This window comes from Equus przewalskii, chromosome 3 (genome assembly GCF_037783145.1).
Source record: "Equus przewalskii isolate Varuska chromosome 3, EquPr2, whole genome shotgun sequence".
Lineage (NCBI taxonomy): Eukaryota > Metazoa > Chordata > Mammalia > Perissodactyla > Equidae > Equus > Equus przewalskii.
In genome coordinates, this window is record NC_091833.1 from 3175301 (window position 1) to 3188217 (window position 12917).

The 12917-nt window shown below is 52.3% G+C and overlaps 1 long non-coding RNA gene across 1 annotated transcript; it reads right to left on the reverse strand.

The window, feature by feature from the left end:
* Positions 1 to 843: 843 nt before the first annotated feature.
* Positions 844 to 4153, reverse strand: LOC139082159 (uncharacterized). The gene is made up of 3 exons (XR_011537885.1): positions 3908 to 4153; positions 2971 to 3228; positions 844 to 1529 (listed from the first exon to the last, which is right to left on the reverse strand). It is a non-coding gene; the product is annotated as an uncharacterized lncRNA (long non-coding RNA).
* Positions 4154 to 12917: the final 8764 nt, after the last annotated feature.

The window sequence follows — 12917 nt, forward strand, 5'->3', positions numbered from 1 at the left end:
ATTATTATTATTGGTGAGGAAGATTGTCCCTGAGCTAACATCCATTCTCAGTCTTCCTCTTTTTGCTTGAGGAAGAGTATCCCTGAGCTAACATCTGTGCCAATCTTCCTCTATTTTATATGTGGGACACTGCCACAGCATGGCTTGATGAGCGGTGTATAGGTCTGCGCCCGGGATCTGAACCCATGAACCCCAGGCTGCCAAAGTGGACCACGCAAATTTAACCAGTACGCCACTGGGCTGGCCCCTGAAGGTTATTAATTATTGATTCAGTTTCTTTAATAGATATGGGCATATTCAGATGGTCTCTTTCTTTCTGTGTGAGTTTGGCAAATTGTGTCTTTTGAGGAATTGGTCCATTGCATCTAGGTTATCAAATCTGTGGACATAGAGTCATTCATAATATTCTTTTATTATCCTTTAATGTCCAGAGGCTCTGTAGAGATGTCCCCTTTCATGTCTGATATTAGTAATTTGTGTCCTCTCTCTTTTTTTCTTAGCCTTGCCAGGGGCTTATCAATTTTACTGATCTCTTCAAAGAACCAGCTTTTGGTTTCATTGATTTTCTCTATTAATTTCCTATATAACCAATTTTTATGCCTTGGAAACAAATACATTAAAATTTGGGTCTTCATTGATTATAAAAAGTAAATGTTATAACTTCTAACTTAAAAGGTAAAATACATTTGCACTAGCAAGATACTGCTTTTATTTCTTATACACAGGAGCTCTGCTTAAGACTTCATTTGAAACAAGAAGTTGCTAAAAATCTTTGAAAAGCACTCAATGATGTGATCTCCAGGGGCTCTTCCATGGCTGTGTGATTCAGTGGATAAAACACTATTGTGATCACATGTTTTTATTTTTTAAAATCCATCTTTTAGTAAACCATAAAGCCACACAAATTAGTCAAGTTTGGATGTGCTGTTGGATAAAGTCATCTGGAACACAATACAGGGTGAGAGCACTGGACTAGAAATGAGGATGTCTGGTCTTCATGCTCGTATTGCTCAGCCTCCATGTGACAGTCCGAATGCTTTTGTTTGGTGGTGTCAGAAACCCACCTCTAATGAGGTTGAGCTTCAGGTATGGCTACATCCAGGAGCTCAAATGATGTCACAAAATTCAGGCTTTCTCTATCTCTTGGCTCTGCTTCCTCAGCACTGGTTCTATTCTCAGACAGGTTGTAACAGCCTCTAGGCTCACATCCTTGTAGATCCCACTTCAGAGAAGAGAGAATGCTCCATTCCCCAGTGGTCCACCAAAAAGTCATGGAGTTATCTGATTGAACCAATTTAGATAGTGTGTCCACTCTGAACCAGTGACTATGAAGGGGTGATGGTGGTGGGGTGACCGTGACGGTGGTAGAACTCAATGACAAGTCAAATCCAGATAACAAGGGTACTCCTGGAGCTTAGATGGGAGTCTGGTGCCACCTCAACCATGTGGCCTAAGTTGAGATACCAAAGAAAAATTAGGGTGCTGTTACCACAGGATTGGAGAATGGATGCTGGACAGGCAAAGCAATTCTGTAAAAACAAAAACAAAACAGTTTCTAAGCTCAGTCTCTACGTGCCTTGAGGGGACTACCGCTGTGAGAGCTCGGTGTGAGGAGGGTGTGACCGACAGGGGGACCAGCACCTGTTCTGAGATGGACAGAGCCCAGAGGCACGTTGCTGTGCCAACTCGGCTGGCAGGCAATACCTGGTTGAATAGAAACACGTGGTATTTAACAAACACAACAGGCTTCACAACACGTGAACTCTTGCCCTCACGAGGCTGGTCACCAACAAAGGGCTGGCAGAGAGACTCTGACTAATGACATTCTGATGGGCTTGGTTGACGCTTGCCCTGCTTATCCGAGAGGGAAATGTGCCTGTTTCCCTGGGGAAACGCGACCAGGGAGGCGCTTCTGCCTCTCTCCCCTGTGATCTTGTCTCTCAGAGGCCAGCAGGGATCAGACTGGAACTGCTGACATCGTCAGCCCCGGGGGAAAATCTGTGAGGCCCAGCCAGATCTATTGATGCCAAATTTGACCACGTCATTGAGTTATTCACACTTGAAACTGCTGATGGTTCACTGTAATTGTTGTTGAAACCTCCATGGAGGTGATTGGGAAGGCACTCTTTGATGAATGGCCATCTCTTTCTAGTTTCTGAGGCAGAAAAAGGAAAAAAAAAAGTTTTCCCTTTATTCAGGAGAAAAAGGCTTGACTGGGGCGTGCTGCCTTCTCCTTCATTTCTGCCTGTTCAGCTTTCCCTTGGGGTAAAATTGCCTCCTCAGCCTTCCCAGGTGCCCCTCCCAGGAGGAAACAGCCCCCTCGTCCATGTACCCTTGACCCTGACTTACCAAGAGCCGCCATGCCTCCCAGCTTCCACTCTGCCCCGTTCTCAGTCCACTCTCCCTGTAACAGCCTGGGTGACCATCACAGACGTAGATCAACTGGTCTCTACCATTGCCCTGTTCACGCCCCTTCGGTGGCCTCCCGTCACGCTCAGATAAAACCTAAGCTCTTCTGGGCCTAAAAGGCTCTGTGTGACGTGGCTCTGGGCCCTCCTCTCTGACCCCATCTGTGTCTCGATCCACTTTGACTCATTATACCCCAAACATAATTTCCCTGATTTTAGTCCCTTGAACATGCTGCACTCTTCTATCATGCATCGCCTTCACACATGCTGCTCCCTTATTCTGGAATGCTGTTCCCACACTCTTTGTACGGCAGGCTCCTTCTCGTCTTTCACCACCTCAGAAAGGTGACCTCCTGCTTCAATGAGTCCCCTTTTCACTCCTTTCATAGCGCTCCGTGCTGCTCCTGCTTCCTTTAAACACATGACATGTGCAGTGGCATGTTTGTTTATTATCTGTCTCCCCCTTAGACTGAGAGCTTCATGAGCGCAGGAGCTCTGTTGGTTTGTATGTCGTGTTCACTGCTGTACCCCCTGCACCTGGCACTCAGTGCGGACGTCATACCTTTTTGTTGCCTGGAAGAGGAGAGAGTTGACATTCTGTCTCCTGGTAGGCAGGGCTTCCTTCTGTGTTCGTCCTTCTGCCTGTGGCTGATTTCTCCTCCCAAGAGGGGAGTGGGGTGGGGGACTGCGGCACGCTTATCCCGGTCTCCCTCAAAGCACTTAGTGTGGTGTTTGGCCTGCAGTGGGAGCCCCAGGGGTTGCTGAATGAACTCACGTTGCACGTGCTCTCCTCTCCCCCAAGCTGCGTGGCCAGCTGCTCCTGGAGGAGGGCAGAGAGCGACCTACAGGGCGGGGCTGCAGAGTTGCCAAGCCGTGGCAAGATCTAAACTCTCTTTCACTGGTGCTATGAGGTTCCTGAGATTCCAGTACAGCAGGGCCGGGGCACGCTCCAAGACTCATCTTCCCAGGGGCGGCACACCTGGATGAGGCACCGCCTGAACTGGGCCTAGGGGGCTCCCTCGGGGGCAGGGAGGGTGGGGGATGCAGGGACAGCCCTGGAGCCCCCAGGCTCTCACTTCAACAGGCATTCATTCAGCAAATAGTTGATTGTGTTAGGGTCTGTGGGGGCCCCTGACCTCAGAAGGCTCAGAGTTTAGTAGACCAGAACCATGACTTGCCCCTTTCTAGCTCTATGATCTTGGATCTATTACTTAACTTCTCCAAAGCCTCGGTTTCATCCTCTGTAAAACGGGGTAATAAGTGTACCAACCTCATTGGTGGTAATTCAGTGAGTTGACGCACAGAAAGTGCTTAGGGCAGGGGAGGCTCAATAGGGGTTGGCAGTATGATCTGCTGTGCTGGGCAGCGACAAGAGTCACCCGTAGCCCGGACCGCCGCCTGCTTCCCCTTGTCTCTAGGCAAGGCTGCCCTCTGGTGGTAATCATGCGGAATGCCACCGGCCTCAGCCCCTGCCTGCTCGGCCCCCATCCCGCACGCACCATTCCAGTCTCGGTCTTTCCTTGCCTGGTCTACCATATTTCCTGGACCTTCCCATTTTGCTAGGTTCCCAAGGCTGCCCTTCCTGGTCAACAGGGTTCTCTTCTCAGTCGTCCCAGAGCTAAGGGACCAGTCAGGAGAGAGGCAGAGGGAAGCCTCGGTGTTCACGGGTTCTCATCCAGCACCAAGCTGCTTCTTTCTCTCAGAACAGCACCCCACTTCCGTCTGGAGACTCCTCTCCCCGCCACGACGCGGGCCCGCCCATGAGTGCGTCACAGCTGCCAGGGCCAGTGATTGGCATAGCCTGGGCATGTGACTGGGGCCTGGCCAATGAGAGCATCACAGCCCCTGGCTTAGTGATTGGTGTAGGGCTGGGCATGTGGCTGAGACTTGAATTTTGGCGGGAGGTTTTGGTTGAAAGGGTCCTCTGTGTCCATAGGTACAGCAGGCCAGAGTGTCAGGGAGTCAGTGGCACCAAGGAGCAGCTGGGCCTGGGACTAGGGTGGGGCGAGTAAGGTGTCCAGTGTACAAGATGTAAGGAGTCCTGGTCCCAGCCCTGGGGCAGCCCTCAGCCAATGGCTGATGGGGGCTGGTGGATAAATGCCTCAGTTCCCTTTGGGGTGCACTCTCTCCCCTGTCTCTCCCACCTCCCCCGTGAGATTAGGCTCTGACACCCACAGAGTTATCTGCTTCATTCCCTCCTCCGGCTCACTTCCCATTCCCCACCAGAGTTTCCTGTGATCACTTCCCAATAAACCGCTCGTACTCAAATCCTTGTCTCAGGGTCTGCTTCTGGGGGAGCCCAAACCAAGACACTGGGACTCCTCCTGCTAGCTGTGGTTAAGGGATGTTGCAGTACCAGGAACTGTCAGCTGCCATCTTACCAGCCGTGACGGGCAAACCCTCCAAGAAAGGAGCTGACACAGAGGAGAGTAGAACTGAGAGATGGCAAGTGATGTGATTTTACCGAAGTTTTGCTATAAGGATCATATACAGCAGTTCAGACACGATGAAATTCTCTGTTAGATCTCTCTGTGCGCCTGTATTTTTTATCCTACAGCCAGCCACCTCCCCTCTTCTCCTCTGCCCTCTCCAAAAATCCTGTTGTCTGGAAGTATTCACCTCTGTCTCTCCCAGCTTCTGCACCCACTCAACAAGAGTGGTCTCCTTTGAGATCCACCTTTCTGGAAGTTGTTCAGATGTACTCAGGGAATTGTAAAGAAAAAGTAGAAAGGAGTGAGTGTATGCTGGTATGATGGGATGTGGTGTGCGTGTGTGGTATGTGTGCATGTGTGTATGCGTGTCTGTGCTTCATGTTGTATGCTCCAAGTTCAGGAGATATGGTAAAGCCTTGTCTACTGGGAACTCACGTGGGAACCCAAAACCTGGACCGGCGGCCTCCTCCTCCTTGCTCATCTCTTTCTGTCTCTCAGAAACTTTGTGTCTCTCTTATCTCTGATGTTCTCAGTCATCTGTCTCTTTCTCCTCATCTCTGCCTCCTTCCTCTGCTTTTTGCGGACCAACGTGATCATCAATCTGCACGTCCTGACAGCCTGAGCTCAGTTCAAATTCTCCACAAAGAATCGGACAGGCTCTGTTCAACTGCCAATAGATGAGCTTCCTTTGGGCCAGGCCCTTTTTGTCCAACCAGCTGTGGCCTTGGTGCTGGGGGCGGGGCCTTGGGGAGGTGGGCCAATGAGATATCCTCAACAGCTCCACCCCTTACGGGTGTCTCCTCCAAGAGCCTCTGGATGGTGTCTGGGAGGGAAGATAATAATGATAACAAGAGCCAACAGCGGCTGAGCACTTTTTCAAATCTGGCACGGGACACACGTTACCTCTCTTGCAACGAAATTTTGTCGAAGTATAACAAGTGCACAAACCTTAAGTGTACAACTCTCTGCATGTATTACTTCTTTTAATTCTCACAGCAACCTCGTGAAATGGGTGCGATTATCATCTCCGATGTACAGGTACGAAAACAGGCAAACAGGCTCAGTGAAGTCTGTCCACTCACCTAAGGAGTGGATCTGGGATTTGAACCAGGCAGTAGAACTCTAGAATCTGAGGGCCTCACCACTACTGCATACTGCTCATGTCACCAAGTCACCGTCAGGGAGGGGCATAACCTGTGGTCCTGGGCAGCAACAGGGAGACGAGGCAGGCGACATTAATTTCCAAAGTGCGTAGGGTGCTAGATGGAAGAACTCCAGCCCGGCTCTCCCCACTCGGCCACCCTTCCTCCTCCCCCTCGGGGCCACTTGGCGCCTTCCTCTGCTTTCCCCGGGCAGCACAGCCGCAGCTGGAGGCAGTCTCTGGGAACCACCACACGGCTTTATGATGTGCAGATGGTGTTTCCGCCGAGCCCCTCACTTTTCATGTCGGTGGCCTCTGGGAGCTGGGCCAGCCCAGATGTCCCTGGTCGTGAGAAAGCCTCCCCTGGCAAGGCTGGCACGAGATGCCAGTGACGGGGGCCTCAGGCCAGCCCTGGCTTGGCTTCTCTGGTGAGAGGGCTTGGGGGGATGCTTGTGAGGCGGATGGTTCCATGTCATTTTTGTCCAGCCCTGTGGATTAGGATGGGGCATCTGCAGAGCCAGGAATATCACTTCTGAGTCCACCCACAAACAGACAGAGACACTGCACAGCTAGCTTTTCAAAGGGCCTCTAGATTGATCTCTTTTTTCCATACATGTTGTTTTATCTGACTCTTGAGCTATCTATGGGCACAGACTGCCTCTCCCATCAGAGGAGGTGCCCTCCTGGGACAGGAACAATCTCACCCCATCAGTGATAGACTGGGCCAAGATCAGGAGCCGTGTGTCTCCTTCATCAGACTGAGAATTCCACAATCAGGGATAAATGTGTCTCCCCCATCACACTAAGCGTCAACAATATTGGAGAAACTGTGACTTTGCTATCTGCTATCAGACTGAGAGTTTCCCAAATCAGGACAATGTGACTCTCCCGTCAGACTGGGAGCTCTCAGGGTTGAGAACCACGTGTCCGTCTCTTTCATGAGGCTGAAAACTCCCCAGGGATGAGGTGAGAGCCCAGCAGCTCCCTGAGAGTGGGGCGATGGCACCCCTTCATCTCTCCCTGCCCAGAGTGTTCAGACCAGGCTTTGCCCGCAGAGGGCGACTATGGCAGCAGAGAGGCCTGCTGACAGCCTGGGGGCAGGCAGCCTGCAGCCTGGACTCTGCAGACCTGCCCCGGGCCCGACCACCTGCGGAGGGTGGGGACAGTGTCAGCCAAAGTGGGTGCTGGAGATAAACGGGTGAGGAAGATGAACTGTGAGATTTGTGGGCACCTGTCTTGTGACCTGCTGTAGAACTCAGCTTCTGGCTTGGGGCTCACTCAACAAGAGCTCAGCGATGATGGCTGAATGAATGAATGAGTGAGTGAGTGAATGAAGGCCTGGTTCCTGCCCTTGAGAAGCTCATACTCTACCAGGGAAGGGAGGAAGCTCACTTCTCTTGAGTGCCTCCTCACGCTGGACATAATTTTAGGCTCTTTCACGTATATTACTTTATTTAACCCTGAAAACAACCCTAGAGAGTAAATTGCATTTTCTCCACTTTACAGATGAGGAAATTGGGACTCAGAGAGGCAAAGCAACCTGTCTGAGGCCTCACAGCTGGGGAGTAAGGGAGCTGGGATTTGAACTGAGGTCCTGTGATCTCCAGACGTGATCCCTTTTCCTGGAGAAATTATTGTTATTTAATTTCAGAGCTACCCAAGACAGATGTGGATGAAGTGGCATGGGAACTGAGGGAGAAGGAAGCTCAGGAAGTCTTGAAAGAAGGAGTGACATTGGGGATGGGTTTTGAAGGATGAGTAGGAGTTCACTAGACAGAGAAGATGGGGAGGCATGGTTAGAAATGGAGGACAAATTGTCTACCTAGAAGATCCCCTTCAGGGGTTGGTGAGCAGGCTATCTCCTCCCACAGGTGCTCTTCTGCGGCCCTGCCTCTCCGGGAGCGGGGGCTTCCTCCTCTCTTTGGGAGGACATACAGATGGAAGCCTGATCTCATGCTGGCACATCCCTGCTGAGATGGCAGGAGATCTTTGCTGTGAGCTTCCCGCCCTGGCGCCGGGGTCAGCTGTGCTTTTAGGAGGCAGGAAGGGTGGTTGGGGGGCTGGCTGTGATGAGAAGTTTTCTCTGTGGGCCCTCTGAAGGGGGCAGGGCAGTGGCAGAGGAGCTGGACCCTGGTTCTGCATCTGGTCGGAAGGAGGAGGCAAAGAAAGATAAGGGTGGGTGAGTTGTTGCCCATGCCTGTGACCAGGGGCCCTCTCTCTCTGCTTTAGAAAGCAGGTGACAGTTTACCATGTCCCCTGTGAGTGTGGACATCCCTTAGACGCATTTCCTGGCTCTGGCGTTTGAGGACAGGCAGGTGCTGCCTTCTCCTGGGCGGGAGCGCAGAGTAGGTCTTCAGTAGATTCCTGATTGCTGATCGATGGTCAGACTTTGTGAATTCATCATTTTGCTACAGCTGGGTACCATGAAGTTCTACTCCTAGTTAAGCTCATCCGGGTCCTGTTAGAATGGCAGATTCAAGGAGGTCGGAAGGAAGGAGCAGCTCCTCTGGACCTGTGGATTCTAAATTGTATGTGTGTTGGAATCAGCAGAACCTTGAAAAAAGCTCGGCAATTTTACCTGAAGCCCAGTGTGTGTAACAGAGAAAAGCACGGAGCTCTGCTTGGAAGGACGTGGGGGACGCGGAGCAGTCCCCACTCAGTTCCCTCTCGACCTCGCCTTGGCCCCTCCGGAAGGTTCATGGAACCCCAATTCTTCCCAGCACCTGAATATCTCTGGTGCATTCCAACTCCGGAATTTTAACACTGGGACAGCTGAGACACAGAAAGGGCAATGATTTGTCTGAGGTCGTATGAGTAGTGGGTATGTGGAGTGGTACCCCCCAAATTCCTAGACTGAAACTCAGTGTTGGGGGTCTGTTCGGTTGTACCACCGGCTCTGATGCCATCTCCTCCAGGCCCCCCATCCAGGCCAGTGCAGCACCCATGACCCATGGCTTTGGGCTCCAGGCCCTGCTCCTCGACAGGACAAGAGAAGCCCTACCCGTGAGAGTAGACCCTGTCCCTTTGGCGGGAGGGCAAGCTGAGGTCAGGAGAGGCCAGGCTCTTGGTGGTGGGGGGTCAGGTGGGGTGTTAACGCAAGACGGGGTCAGAGGTGCCCTTGTTCTCTTCCTTCAGGATCTTCACCTGTCTCAGGCTCAGTCAGCCAAGGGAGATGCTCCCCCGGGCCCGTCAGACAGCCATCTGCCCAGGCCTCGCCCAGCCGGGAGCCGTGAGAAGCAGGTTCTGATACGGAAGCTGCCAGGGCGTTCCTAACGGGCTGCTGGTTGCAATTAGGGCAGCGGCCTTTCATCTCCCCGCCACTCCCCTCCTGCTTAGGACAGCCGCACGTCAGCTTCCCGTCCCGACTCCTTCTGGCCGGTGCCAAGCGCCCCTCCCGAGGTGGGACACCAGGCAGGGGCCAGGGCCAGCTGGCTTCACTGTAAACCATTGCCAGGGCCAGGCTCTGGATCCAACTGTTGAGTTTTCCGGGGCCGCCTCCAGCAGCCTTCTTTCTACCCCTCAGCCCTGCCAGGTGCAGCTAGGCCCCTCTCCCGGCCTCGGTCTGGAAGGCTCCATCCACTCCAGTCAGGCCTGCCTGAGATTACCTAGGTGTTCTGGTGACTTCTGAGGGCCTCGCATGAAAGATAACGCCCAAATCAACAAATCTGCCATTGTGGCTTTGAAGAGACTATTTCAATCACTTTATTCTGTCTTTATGTCAGGTTTGCCAGATGGCTTGGGTCTTTCTGAGGTCCTGTACCGAGGGGGCGCAGAGAACTGGTGCAGCTTCAAAGCTCCTTTTTAATCTTTAGCAACATCACAGCGGCTGGGAAACTGCCTCGGCTCCCTCAAGTCTCTCCCACAAAAGAGGCGCGGCCGAGGCTCTAATGAAAGCCAGATAAAGGGACGGCTGAAATCAGAAACAGAGGGAAAAGAGCAGTCGTTAGTCTTTCTTGTAGCTGTTTCAAAAGAAATTCTAAGACAAATTATGGCTTTGGGTGTTTTTCTAAAAGGACTGAAGCAGGGAGAGGAGCTGGGGGAGGATGCTTTGACCCCTCGGCACCCTTCCCCTTGCATAAAAGGCAGAGGAGACTGAAAAAAGGCCGAAATACAACAATAAACTTTCCGTGCGCGTGTGGGGATGAAAGCCTGGCTGGCATAATTATGGGCGAGGGTGCGCGAGCGGGCGGGCGTCTTTACCTTGCCTCCAGCGCTATTAATGAGGAGGCTCCCTCCTTTTCTTCTCTGGAAGGGGTGCCTCTGGTTTTCGGGGATGGGGGGGCGCTGTGCCACGCGGCTGACATTTGGCGGAGGCTGTGGTTATGGGATGTGTCGCTCCATCACATAAGGGCCCAAGGGCCCTCACCGGTGGCCAACGCCCCGTCATGGGCAACACCAAATGTGCCCGTGGGCCCCCCTCCCTTCCCACTCACCCTGCTGTAAGATTTCAAGGTCTGTCTCTTGGGGCCTGGGGAGGGGTTTTCTGACATGCAATTCCACCCCCACACGCTCTCTCTTTTAAGGATCGGCCCTGTTCTAGGGGAGTCAGAGGGGCGGGGGAGCCTACAGCTCTCTTTCCGGCGGGCAGTGTCTTAATTCCCCATCATCAGCCAAAAGGCCAGGCCCGTCAGGGCGGCTGTGTTCTCCGCAGGGGTGTGCACCAGGCTGCTCTCACCTCCTGTCTCACCTCCGGACATCGTAGTTTATGTGGATGGTAGGTCAGCTACCTGCAAGGCCTTGAGGGAACGCGACAGCTAAGGTTTGTTGGGAGGAGGCAGAAAACTGGACAGAATGGGGGGCTTCCAGGGGAGGGTCAGGGTGAAGTGTGGGGGGTGCTGGGCAGAATCCTGTGAGAGCACCACTGGCTCTGAAGGTTGGTGAGGACCAACAGAACCATAGGGTTGCAGAGTGCCAGCCCTACAAGGGTGCCTCACTGCAGAGATGGCAGACTGGGGTCCTGGGAGCGGAAGGTCACACAGCTGGTTAGAGACAAAGCAAGACCTCAAGTCCATGTTCCATGGGAGGAATCAGATGTTCTGAGAGATCGGGGGTCTTGTGTGACGTGGAGTCAGAAGAGAGCTCCGGGCGCGTGGAGAGAGATGGACAGGCTCTGGCATGTTCCCCTCGTGCTGGTCCTCTGCCTCCTTTGCCACTTTGCAGGGCTCAGTGGCCATGGGCCTTGGTCTCTGGAGTCTTGGCCAAGAGGTGTTCCCGGGGCTTTCTGAGCATCAGGCCCACTGCCCAGGGTGGGGTCAGGTGAGGGGCATCCCCCTGGGGGCCTCTGATTCCACTCACTTCACCTCTGGAGGCTCTTGCTCTGTGTATGAATCTTGAGGAGAATTGAAACTAAAGAAATGTGGCCGCCCAACTTCTACCTGCCTATTTGAAAAAGTCTTCCCCTCTTGTTCTCAGCCCCAGAAAGGGGTTAGATGTGTTGACAGGTGGGTGCTATGGGATGGGCTGCAGAGCAGCCGGCCCCACCTCTTTCTCCTCCTTTCTGCCTTTGCTCTCTCCCTATGTGTCTCCCACTTTCTCTGTCTATCTGTCTGTCTCCTCCTGGTCCCCCTCCAGTGATGCCCTGGCCCGGGGTTCTGGTTTTTGTTCATGGCACTGGGGCCTCTGTGGCCTCCCGTCTCGTATAGCCTCCCGATGCTTCTGGTGCCTCATGTTCCTGCTGCACCTGTCACTAAGCGAGGAGCTGGAGGTGCCGAGAGGTGGAGAACCCCAGGAAACTGAGGGGTCGAGGCTAGCTGGGGGCAGGGGTGGCGAGGAGGTGAGGGCTGGAATGGAACATCACACTTCCGGCCTTGGGGCAGACCCAGGCGGGAGCTGCCTGCCAGGCCCCTGGGCTGTTTTAATGAAGGAGGATTTGGGTAGATTAGAGATTATAACCACATGGGGGCAGGTTTCCCCTGCTCTCCCGTAGGTACAGTGTGCACCGGACATCATCAGCTCTCCTTATGGGTGGTATTGGATGGTGGGGAGGGCACAGCCTCTGTGACCACACACCTGAGGTGTGAATCCTGACTCCTCAACTAGCTGGGGAACCTTGGGCAAGTGACTTGCCCTTTTTGCGCCTCATTTTTCTCATCTGTAAAATGGGACTGATAATTGTACTTAGCTCATAGGATTGTCACAAGGAATAAATGAGTTAATACACATAAGGCGCTTAGAATAGTGCCTGGCACACTGGTACAGGCATATCTTGGAGATACTGAGGATTTGGTTTCAGACCATCACAATAAAGCAGATATCACAATAAAGCAAGTTGCACAAATTTTTTGGTTTCTCAGAGCATATGAAAATTATGTTTATACTCTACTGCAGTCTATTGAATGTGCAATAGCATTATGTCTTAAAAAACAATGTACATAGCTTAATTAAAAATACTTTATTGCTAAAAAATGCTAACCATCATCTGAGCCTTCAGTGAGTCATAATCTTTTTGCCGGTGGAGGGTCTTGCCTCGATGTTGATGGTGCTGACTGATCAGGGTGGTGCTTGCTGAAGGCAGAGGCGGCTGTGGCAATTTCTTAAAATAAAACAACAGTGAAGTTTGCTGCATTGATTGACTCTTCCTTTCACTAACGATTTCTCTGTAGCATGCGATGCTGTTTGGCAGCATTTTACTACAGTAGAACTTGTTTCAAGTTGGAGTCAATCCTCTCAAGTAGCTGCTTTATCAACTAAGTTTATATAGCATTCTAAATCCTTTGTTGTCATTTCAACAGTCTTCACAGCAGCTTCACCAAGAGTAGATTCCATCTCAAGAAACCACTTTGCTCATCCAGAAGGGGAAACTCGTCATCCGTAACAGTTTGATGATGAGAGAGCCGCAGGTCAGGCACATCTTCAGGCTCCATCGCTGATTCTAGTTCTCTTACTGTCTCCACCATGTCTGCGGTTACCTCCTCCACTGGAGTCTGGAACCCCTCA